This window comes from Elaeis guineensis, chromosome 2 (assembly GCF_000442705.2).
Source record: "Elaeis guineensis isolate ETL-2024a chromosome 2, EG11, whole genome shotgun sequence".
Lineage (NCBI taxonomy): Eukaryota > Viridiplantae > Streptophyta > Magnoliopsida > Arecales > Arecaceae > Elaeis > Elaeis guineensis.
In genome coordinates this window covers 80,155,254-80,167,344 of record NC_025994.2, presented here as the reverse complement: position 1 = coordinate 80,167,344, position 12,091 = coordinate 80,155,254, and the positions used below count along the sequence as shown (strand labels likewise).

The 12,091-nt window shown below is 38.3% G+C and overlaps 1 long non-coding RNA gene across 1 annotated transcript; it reads left to right on the top strand.

Moving 5' to 3' along the window:
- Nucleotides 1-4,279: 4,279 nt before the first annotated feature.
- On the top strand, nt 4,280-5,122 carry LOC140855447 (uncharacterized). The gene is made up of 3 exons (XR_012138373.1): nt 4,280-4,358; nt 4,452-4,810; nt 4,912-5,122. It is a non-coding gene; the product is annotated as an uncharacterized lncRNA (long non-coding RNA).
- The last annotated feature ends 6,969 nt before the right edge of the window (nt 5,123-12,091 follow it).

Sequence of the window (12,091 nt, the reverse complement as noted above, 5' to 3'; positions counted from 1 at the left end):
GTCATGCAATGTATGTGGATCTTCAAGATGGATAACACAAAAAGAAGATCGAGATGATGTACTGAATGAATTGGATGCAACGCGGAGTAAAAAAAAACCGGCCAATGTATTGCGTTACTTTCCTCTTATACCTAGATTGAAAAGGATTTATGCATCATCAAAAACAGCTTCATCAATGAGATGGCATCATGAAGGACGTACAAAGGATGGAATGTTGAGACATCCAGCAGATAGTCTTCAATGGAAAGCATTTGATGATAGACATCCTGATTTTGCCTCTGATGTTCGCAGTGTTAGGTTTGGCTTAGCTTCTGATGGCTTCAATCCATTTCGGACCCTGAGTTCTACCTACAGCACTTGGCCAGTCGTTTTGATACCTTACAATTTGCCACCGTGGATGTGCATGAAACAATCATCACTTATCTTGTCAATGGTTATTCCAGGAGATAAGGGTCCAGGCAATGATATTGATATTTTTCTACATCCTTTGATAGAGGAATTGAAATAGTTGTGGGAGGGTGTTGATGCATTTGATGCTTCCAACGGCTAAACATTTAAACTACGGGCAGCTTTGTTATGGACTATTAATGATTTTCCAACATATGCCAATTTATCTGGCTGGAGTACAAAGGGACGGGTCGCATGTCCTTGTTGTGGAGATTCAACACATTCAATTTGGTTAAAACATGGAGGTAAATTTTGTTACATGGGACATCGTCGATGGTTGGAAGCAAATCATCCGTTTCGATTTCAGAAAGATTTGTTTGATGGTACTATAGAATTGGGATGTGCCCCTATTCCACCTTCTGGAACTGATATTCATAGACAAATGGATGGCATGAATTACAGCTACGGTAAGCACTCAAAGTCCTCTAAAAAAAGAGGAAGGGATGATGTTGAAAGCTCAGTGCACGAAGGGTTACCAGAGGAAGTCAGTATCAGTACTATAGATGCAGAGGTGTTTCAAGATCCAGACAATTATTTCAAGGATGAAAATGAGGAAGACACACAGATAGCATCTACACAACAGCCAAGTAAACATTTATGAAAAAAATAAAGTATCTTTTTTGACTTACCTTATTGGAAACATAATCTTATTCGGTACAATCTTGATGTTATGCATATAGAGAAGAATGTTTGCGATAATTTACTTGGAACATTTTTAAACCTTGATGGAAAGAGCAAAGATAACATGAAGGCACGTCTCGATTTAAAAGAAATGGGTATCCGACATGAACTTCATCCTAAAATGCTTGCTAATGATAGAATTTATGTGCCTCCTGCATGTTACACAATGTCAACTCGAGAAAAGGATAATTTTTTGGGAGTTTTGAAAAGTATCAAAGTACCCGATGGATATGCATCAAATATTTCACGATGTGTGCATCTAAAGGATCGAAAACTTTCAAATCTTAAAAGTCATGATGGTCACATATTGATGCAAGATATTTTTCCAATAGCTTTAAGATCGTCATTGCCGAAACAAGTTGTTACAATTGTACTTCGATTATCGTCATTCTTTAAGGCATTATGTTCCAAAGTTATTGATCCTCGGGAACTTGATCAGTTAGAATCCGATATTGCAATTATACTTTGCCAGATGAAAAAGATTTTTCCTCCTGGATTTTTCACTATTATGGTACATCTGCTCATTCACCTAGCTTCAGAAGTTAAAGTTGGTGGACCGGTACATTATAGATGGATGTATCCTATTGAGAGGTATTATTACAAACCTTAAATCTTTTGATAATTTTATTAGAAACAACAGCATACTGATATTTTAATAAATATTTAATTCTTGAAGGTATCTTGTGCGTCTTAAAGATTATGTGCGAAATAGAGCCTATCCCGAAGGCTCGATTGCTGAAGCATATATTGTGGATGAATGTTTGACATTTTGTTCAAGATATCTTCAAGGTGTAGAGACTATTTTTAGTCGACCTCAATGGCATAATGACTTTGTGAAGAATGCAGAACTGTATAAGTTCTTAACTGCTGGAAAATTCTTGGGAAGAGCTGAAAGTATTGTACTTGATCAAAAATCCTTAGCACAAGCACATCGTTATGTGTTACTTCATAGTGACATAATATCTGACCATCGCAGGTTAGTATATTTAAGGAATGACATCAAAATTTAAATTTTATATTAGATATAATGTTCTAAATGATATATTTATATTTTATGCAGTGAATTTTTAATTTATCAGAGACGAGCCAATCATAACATTCATCCTAATGCAAGGATTGAACAGCGATGGTTGGTCGAGTTATTCCCTATGTGGCTTTCGAATCAGGTGTGATTTATATTTAATTATGGGATATATTAATTTTTGATACATATTTAATATCAGATAACTCAACTGCACTTCGTCATATCATTTTTTGTTAGGTATCAAAGATGATGGAGACAAATAATTCAGATGAACTAATAGCTCTTGCTCGAGGACCTAACAAGATTGTGAATAGATATAACGGTTTCATAATTAATGGCTTTAAATTTCATACTAGAGAACGGGAGAAATTTAGAAAAATACAGAATAGCGGTGTTATAGTGGAAGCGGATGGAAAATCTTATTATGGTGCACTTAAAGATATCTATGAGTTGGATTATTATAGAAAATTTAAAGTAGCACTGTTTAGATGTGATTGGATAGACATAAACTCACCAAGGGGTTTGAAACAAGATGCAAATAGATTTACACTTATAAATTTTTCAAGGTTGATACACACTGGTGTGTTATTGAAGGATGACCCATTCATTTTTTCATCTCAAGCTCGTCAAGTATTTTATGTACAAGACGCAAAAGATAAAGATTGGTTTACTGTCATCAAAACAAAACCTAGAGACTTATATGATATGGAAAACCAAGTGGAGGATGATGACGATGACACTTATACACAATGTATGCCCTACAATTTTGTGCCAGCTGATGATTTAAATGCTACGACGACGTTGGTTAGAACAGAATTCGAAGAAAACACTACTGCTTGATTGTTACTGGTAATAATTATTTATGATGTATATATTTTGCATTAATTATTGTGTTATTTTACTCCATATATTAACTGATTCTACCTTTTATTTATATAAATGCTAGGTGACATCATGCGTCGCAGGGGACGATATGCTGGTGTGCAGTTCCAGTTTTCACAGACAGAGGCCGGTACGTCTTCTTCAGCACAGCAGCCTGAGGCCAGTTCAGCTGCACAGCATTCTGAGCCCTGTCCTTCATCATCAGCACAGCACGATCCTCCTGTTCATCAGCCAGATGATGAGATACACGTGCAGGGTATATATTGTCTTTCATGTAATTTTTTTTTTATTTCATTTTATGTATATTTATGATATAGTTACTTTTATGTATTTTTTGCAGACGGATCCGGAAGAGTACGCCCCAGACGCGGACCCACAGTAGTATGAGATGTGTGGCAGATGCGTGAGGGCGAGAGGATTGTTGTGGAGTGCAATCAGCTAGGTCAGCCAATTAAGAAAGCTGCCTGCTTATTGACTTCATTTTTGGGGACTGTTGCTCGGAGGCCTCAGCTATGTCCGTTGGGCTATGCAAAATGGAATGACATGCTTCCAACGTACAAAGTTGAGCTCCTCTGAGTTATAGAGGTAATGAATTGATGTTCATACTGTATATTAATTGTTAATCATTTATATAATTTATTTCATTTAATTTTTTTTTTATAGAGCAAGTTTGTTCTCCCTCCATCCACTCATGATTTTGTAATGAAGTCTCTCAACCGCAAATAAAAAGAATATAGAGCATAATTGAAGAAGGACTATATGAGACAGGGTATGACAGAGGAGGAGGTTGCTAGAAATTATCCTCCTGATGTACCCGCTCATCAATGGATGGAGTTGGTTCATTATTGGTTCTCCGAGAGGGCATAGGTATATTATCTGTTTATTATCTTTTTTTCCTAAATATTTTATAAAAATATTGATTTTTATTATATATTATATATATAACAAGTTTTTTACTTTATTTTACAGACTTATTCTGCTATTGGTAGAGCTGCACGAGCAGCTCAGTCTGTTCCTCATACATCGGGATCGAAGAGTTATGCACGACTCCGACAGGAGTTTGTATGTTCCTTAAACTTTCATAATTAACTTTTAATTTTTATGTTGAAATATTTATATAACTAATATCATTATGTATCGTGGACTATGTCTGTATCATGATACTCATATATTTTTTTAAATTATTATAACTGTTTGCTTAAAATTGAAATTATTTGTGTAGGAGGATGAGCATGGGAGGAAACTCGGACAAGTGGAGTTTTATCGGATGACTCATACTCATCAGGATGGTACTTTTGTTCGAGATGAGTCGAGAGATTTATATGTACGGTATTATTAATATTATATTTTTTGCAATGATTTAAATTTAATTTTGTTAGCTATTAATGTATAACTCTTGTTTTCAAAAAAAATACAGGAGAGGGCTACATCTCTCATTGCGGAGCGTGACGACGAGTCCGCAGCATCTACGCAGCAGAGCCGTATCGAGGCCGAGGTGTTCACAGAGTTGATGGGACCAGAGCGCTACGGTCGAGTGAGAGGTTATGGAGTAGGAGTCACCCCCACTCAGTTATCTGAGGTTAGTAGATATACGCAGCATGCTGCAGCAGATGCTCAGGATTCACGCGTTCGCAGACTCGAGGCGGAGATACAGGAGATTGACAGAGTCGTGCCGCTGAGATGGAGGAGATGCGACAGAGCCGTGCCGAGATGCAGGCCATGAGGAGACAGATTGATCGCCTTACATCTTTATTAGAGATGTATGGTTCATCTCAGGTAAACACATAATATTAAATATATATTTTTGTATTAATTTAATGATTTATATATTTTTATTTATAGATATGCAAATCATGCTTTTGATATGTTTCTTGTAGGCTCCTGGCACATCAGGCACCCGTCGAGATAGCGGCACGTCACGTGGAGACAACGACGACCATCCGCCTGCAGATTGATATTATTTTATTTTTATTGTATTTTTATATTTTTTTATATTACTCTTGATTGTAATGGACGATTAGTACTTTATTTTTATTTATATAAAATATTATCTTTTGGTTTGGTTAAATTTTCTATTTAAGTTTGCTTTTGGTGTGAATGGTGGTGATTGTACAGGTGTGAATGTGGTGATTGTACAGGTTTATGTTCGAATAATTGATATAATTTCGTACAGGAATGTATGTATTCTTTTTTTTTTGTAGATAATACCTGTATTTTTTTTTTCTCTTAAAACCTTTAACGACGCTTATAAGCGTCGTTAAAGACAAAAAAGCCGACGCTTCGAAAAGCGTCTTGGTAGAGTGGATGACGCGGAGTCATTAACGACGCTAAAAAGCGCCGTTAAAATTGTATTTTGCGACGCTTTAAAGCGTTGTTAAAAATATATTTAACGACGCTTATAAGCGTCGTTAAGACAAGTTTAACGACGCTTATAAGCGCCGTTAATGTTAAATTTTATGACGTTTTAAAGTGTCGTTAAAAAATAACGACGCTTTTAAAAAGCGTCGGCGCTTTTCCTCTCCACTCTTACATAGGCGACGCTTTGCCGACGCTTTTCGAAGCGTCGTAAAGCTAAATAGCGACGCTTTAAAGCATCGTAAAATAACATTAATAGCGTCGTTAATGACCATTTTCCCTGTAGTGTCTTCCTTCTCTTTTTCTCCTCGTGATTATTAAGTTTCAAAGAGCTCATGATGTTATCTTATGTGGTAATATAAGACCTGCAAATTAGAGACACCAACATGCCAGACAATAATTATATATACAAAATTAGAAAGATCATAATGCCTGACGATAGTTAATTATACTGTTTAATTATTTTTCTACTTTTAACTTTTATGAGCACATGTAATCATGCACTCCCTCTCCTACTTTAGTATATCAATCAAATCCTTTTCAGTGGGCGAAAAGACGACACCTATCTATGGCTTTCTCCAACTACATAAATTAATGTAATTTAACCACCAAAATCTCCATATTAGTTATACAACTTCTATTCAAACTCAATTATTAATATGTGACTCCTCTGAAACTGAACTTATTTTTAGTTATACCAGCCTCTTCATCCAGTAAAGGATGTCATAGGAAGTTCAGATGCTGAATTACATCAGTTTCATGTGTTTGTTTTCGCTATCTAAAATATACTTAATGTGGTATGACCTTCTGTATCAATATTAATGGAATTTGTAACTTTGTGGGTTTTTAGTTTTTACAGAAGCTGCTATGTGCTGGTGGGCTATTTGCTCAACTTTGGGGATCTTATGGCCATTTGAGGGCAAAGGAGGCATCATTGACTCCTGAATTTTCTTTCCTTATTTAGCAGGCTGCAGAGGTTGACATAATATTTCCACTTTAACCTTCCACCTCTTCTCTGACTGTTCGTCTTGGTCTTGTTTCAAATAATTTTTGCATGCTTGGACTTCTCATTCAAACATTTGTCATACAAGGTACAAGAGTTTGATGGTAGCATGTTTATCTAGGTCATCGGTTAATATCTTCTGCCTTAACAGTATGGACTGAATATATTGTTACTTGCTACATATCATGTGTTATTTCTGTGGTGGTTTGTTCAAAATCATTAGGATATTCATTGCGTCGCCTTGTTAATACAACCGTTCCATATCGACTTATCAGCTGTCTCTTTGTCACAAATCCCTCTGAACATGGATTATGGTAATCTCCAGTGTTTAGTTTATTATGGGGATCTTGGTTATGATCATCTGGAATTAGCACTCATTCCTTGAAACCTCCTGCCCAAGTCTTTTTCCCCTTTAGCAGGGGTAGGTATTTGCAATTTGCCGTAAACAATGCTTTGGATGATTCATTTCCTTGGAACTGAATGGCCTGACTGTCTTAAGAGGAGTGGATAAGAAAAGTCATATTAAAATGCTCCTAGTTCATGAACCTTAAGAGTCCAGTCAGGTTATGAAATGCATTGCTGATGAATGATTGCAAGCCAAAAGTTGGGTACTATAATCAAAGTTTACATACCATGTATTACATGGTGTGTAATTTGTTAACTGTTGCAAGCCATCCTCTGTTGGTGAAATTCCACTTCTGATGACAGTTGAGAAATTAACAGTCTTTGCAGGCTATGAGCGGTGTCCTATCAGTATAGGATCAATATAACATAATTCTCTTGCGTTCAGATTTGCTTATTTTCATAAATTTTTCTACTTCCAAAAAAATATTGGAATTTGAGAAACAATCTGCTGCAGATTTGCCATTTGTTTTCGTGATAGTGGGTCGTGGCAATCCCCATGTTGATTTCTCTACTTAACTCAGGATTTCGTTTTTCTTCTTTTATGGCTAAAGTTTGAGATTTATTTGATGACTTTTAAGTTCTCTAGTTGGCTGAAACTTTTTAATGATTGAGCAAAGTTTTTATATATGAGGCATCTTGTTTTTCCTTCTCAAAGGAGTAAGCTTTTTATGTAATAGAAGATGCCAAATTAATGTTGCTGCTGGAACCCAAAACTAAGGTTGTACATTGCTTCCTCCATCATATAGTTTGCGATCTTCTGAACCTAGAATTCATCTGCTGGTGATTTTAGGTTCTCCAGCGGCGCAAATGTTCCGTTGCTGGACATCTTTTTCACCTTTTAAAGTTACACAGTAATTATGTCTGCAGTGTCATTATGGATTAAAATGTTGCACATTGAAGAGTATCATAGTGTTTTTTCTGCACTGCAACAATGTTGGAGTTTGGGTATCTCCGGGGCAAAAACAGTGAGGAGTTAAACCTGGTTTATTTCACCGAGCTATGAATTATAAACTTAGATTTTGCCAACTTTCAGTATTGAAAGTTGTTAGGATTTTGACGTCTCAAATTCGATCCATGAGAGAATCATAGATGTGGAGAAGTCTAGCTTGCAGCACACGACGTGAGGAGCTCAGAAATAGGCCCAGAGACACAGCGCGCATGGGCCCACCGGTGTGCGTAGGCCCACGAGACGCGCGGCTCAGATGGACATGTGAGTGCGCACACGTGGCCCAACAGGGAGATCTATCGTGATCCATAGTGGACCGCATGGGATGGCGCAGTCCACACAAGCGTCATGGACCGATGTGGTCTACAGGCCAAAAATTATGGCATTTGGTGAGCGTGGGTGTAGGGCTGTTTATTCGGTTTTACTCGATCCGACTGATCTGATCCGAAATTGAATAATAAAAAAATAAAAATCAAAAATAGATCCAAATAAGAGAGGAATCGAACCGAGAATTTCGATTCAGTTTAGTTCGGTTATTCGATTTTTTTATAATTTTTTTATTTACAATTATCCATTTTTGATACAGCATATTTAAATAATTATTATCGATTCATTGTTAGTTTGTTACATTATATTTAATTAAATTCAAGATATGTTGAATTTGTTGTTCGGTAATTTTTTATATTAAAAATCAGTAATTGATAAAAAATGACACATTGGTAATTTATAAATGATAAATCAATAATAAATAAAATATAATATATTAAAAATTATATTATCTAAAATACAAACAAGCAATCAAGCATCACAGTAAATTATAACAATAGACCAAATCAATATCCAATCATCCATCCATGTAATCAATAAGTTCTTAAAATAATAAACAACACAAATTTAAATTATAACTTCGATTTTTGATTCGATTTTTGGATTTTTCGATTTTTAACCGAACAGAATTGAAAACTGAAATTTTTGAAAATGAAAACTGAAAATCGAACCGAACTATATCCGGTTTGATTTCAGTTCGATTTTTTGGTTTGGTTCGAGCCGATTTTCGGTCTGAAACTGAATTATGAACAACCCTACATGGGCGTGCGCGGGCGATGTGGTGAGCATGGGGAGGTTCCGGTTCACACGCGGTCCATAGGAGGTTTTGCATGATCAAGCAGTATGCAGGCCTTGCAGAAGCGATCGAATGTCCGAGACATTTATGGAGTTCGATCAGGCTATGATTTCGATTTGGAGTGGGTTTTGGCTCTATAAAGAAGGCTTGACAGTCTGAGGAGACCAGAGCGCATCTCAGTGCCTCTCAGTGAAGGTCTGAGAGAGATCGTGAGCAGCTGAGAGCATCCAAAGCATCAACAGCAATGGCAGAGAATGGCTGAGGAGCGACTTGATGTGAGCAGTAGGCAGACTGGCCGAGAGTGTCTCAAAATGACCATGAGAGTGATCATGGGTGTAAGAACAGAGACTGTAAAATGATGTAGTGGTGGAGAGTATCACAGGAAGCATCCAGGGGCATCGAAGATCTTGGCTCGGCAGGCTTGTAAGAAGATCTTCTTGGATTATTTTGTGAGAGCTTTTGCGAGGGTGAGTGTTTCTTATTGAGAGAGGTTTGTATATGAGAGTTGAGGGGGTGTGATCTCTTCTTGTACTTATTATCTTCTTTCATAGTAAAGCTTACGTGCCTCATGGATGTAAGCCTTGGGCTGATCCACATATTAATTGTATTCTCTTTTATTTCTTCTTTCTTTCTGCCACAACAATTGATACCAGATCTCCAACAATTGATATCAGAGTCAAATGGTACCAGGATGCACAATTGGTATCAAAGCCAGATGGTACCAGGGCATGCGGTTGTCTAAGTTACGACGGTGTTGATCGAGATTGAAGAAAATAAAAAAGTTAGGCATAATCAAGGTAGAGATCAATCGCGAAGGGTTGATCGATGCTCTCTTCTGTAAGAAGAAGTCATCTATCATGAAGGATCTCCAAGGGAGCTTAGTGCGAGGTGGAGCTCCAAGTAGAGATGGATCAGACACGAGACAAGAGACTTGAGAGGATGATACGTGACGTCATCAGAAGGCTACCCCAAGCAAGTCTCAAAGCATAGCATATGATGGAGATGGGATCAAGTGGCCTAGCTCAACTCACATATTAGCCCATCCATGAGTAGCAGACGTTTGTCCTAGGGTATGAGGGTGAGATCATACGAAACTCTCAGAGTTAGATGAAGGCCGAATGTCAAGTCGAGATGGAGATTATTGAGATTTTGATATCTCAAATTTGATCCATAAGAAAAAATTTTAGATGCAGAGAAGTCCAGCATGCAGCGCACAACGTAAGGAGCCTGGAAACATGCCTAAAGACACAATGCACACAGACCCACAGCAAAGTGGGGCCCGCAGGTGTTCGAAGGCCCGTAGGATGCATGGCCCAGGCAGTTGTAGTGTGCAGGTGTGCGGGCATGCAGGCATGTAGGTGTGTGGCCCAGTGCGGGCACCCAAGCATGCGGGTGCGTGCACGCAGCCCAACAGGGAGATCTGTCACGATCCACGATGGATCGCGTGGGATGGTGCGATCCATATGAGCATTATGGATTGATGCGGTCTATAGGCCAAAAATCATGGCATTTAGTGAGTGTGGGTGAGTGCAGGTGATGTGGCATGCACAGGGAGGTTCCAGTTCACGCTAGGGGAGGTTCGCGCATGGTCCATAGGAGGTTTTGCGTGATCAAGTTGCGTACAGGCCTTGCGGAAGTGATCAGATGGTCCAGGATATTTTATGCTTCTAGGTTTAATCTCCTCTTGTAATTATTTTTTTCATAGTGAAGCCTTTGCATGCCCCGTGGAGGTAGACTTTGGTCTAATCTACGTATTTGATTATGTCCTATTTTTATTTTTTCTTTCTTTCTGCTGCAACAAGTGGTATCAAATCTCCAACAATTGATATCAAAGCTAGGTAGTACTAGAGAGCCGAATTGCGGTGGTGTTGATCAAGATTGAAGAAGATGGAGGAATCTGGCTCAATCAAGGTGGAGTCAACCGATATGATGGAAAGAGTAATTTCTCCTTGTGGTAAGCGAGGGTGAAAGATGTGCTCATCCAATAAAGATTGATTGATGCTCTCTTATACGAGAAGAAGCTGACTACTATAGAGGTAAAGGATTAGAGGTAGCTCTAGATGTAGACGGTGAGCATGATTCGCTTGTACTTGATGGATGATGTAGTGATCAGTGTGCTTGATGAAACTTTTTTGATGGCGATATGGAGGAAGCTCAAGGAGATGTACATGACGAAGTCACTCACAAATACGCTCTTCCTTTAGAAGTAATTCTACCAGCTGTGGATGAGTGAGGGATGAAGTATGTAAGAGTATCTCAGCAACTTTCAAAAGATCTTCACCGATATCCTCAGTGTTAGTGAGAAGGTTGAGGAGAAGACTAGGATGTTGGTCTTGCTTTCATCACTTCCCCCTTCTTTTGAGTCTTTGATGATTGCTCTTCTAATAGGAAAAAGCAACATCAAGATGGTGGAGATTACTTCTGTCCTACTCTAGAATAAGATTCTCAAGAGGGAGAATTGAGCTTCGAGTTCAGGTGGCGACTTAACTTTGGTGATGATTAGAGGTGGTGGTGGCAGAAGACGAAGCAGCAAAGGATCGCAACATGGGCAGTCCAAATCCAGGTCGAGGGATTCAAGCAAGATTGGATGCTACTAATGTGATGAGTTGGAGCATCGGATTAGAGATTACCCACAGCTCAGAGATCGGATGAAGGCTACTATGATGATAGTAGGTAACGATATAGAAGAAAGTGATGATATTCTTCTGGTAACTTATGAGGTATCTACTTCTTCCCCCTACTAAATTTTAGATTTCACTTGTTTACATCATGTGTGTTACAGAAAGGAGCTGTTCGACTCCCTATAGAGTAGTGAGAGCAATGTTCACTTGTCGGATGGATCGAGCTATGAGATCAAGGGCAGTAGAACGGTCAGCTTACAGACACATGATGGAGCAGTGACAAAGTTGGGTAAGGTCCGATATATATCCAACTTCAGAAGTAATCTAATTTCACTAAACAGATTGGATTCAAGCAGCTACAAGTGGAGAGCTGATGGTGGAATCCTGAAGGTCATACGTAGTACTAGGGTTGTGATGAATAAAAGAAAGTAGGAGGATACTACCTCCTGGCAGGAAACTCAACGTGAGGTAGAGCTTTAGGAGCCAGTGAGAGCCCAATACGAGGTGGAGCTCCAAAAATAGGTGGATCAGGTATGAGATAGGAGACTCAAAAAAATGATAGGTGATGTCATAAGATGAAGTTCCTATTGCCGCAGGAGGCTAT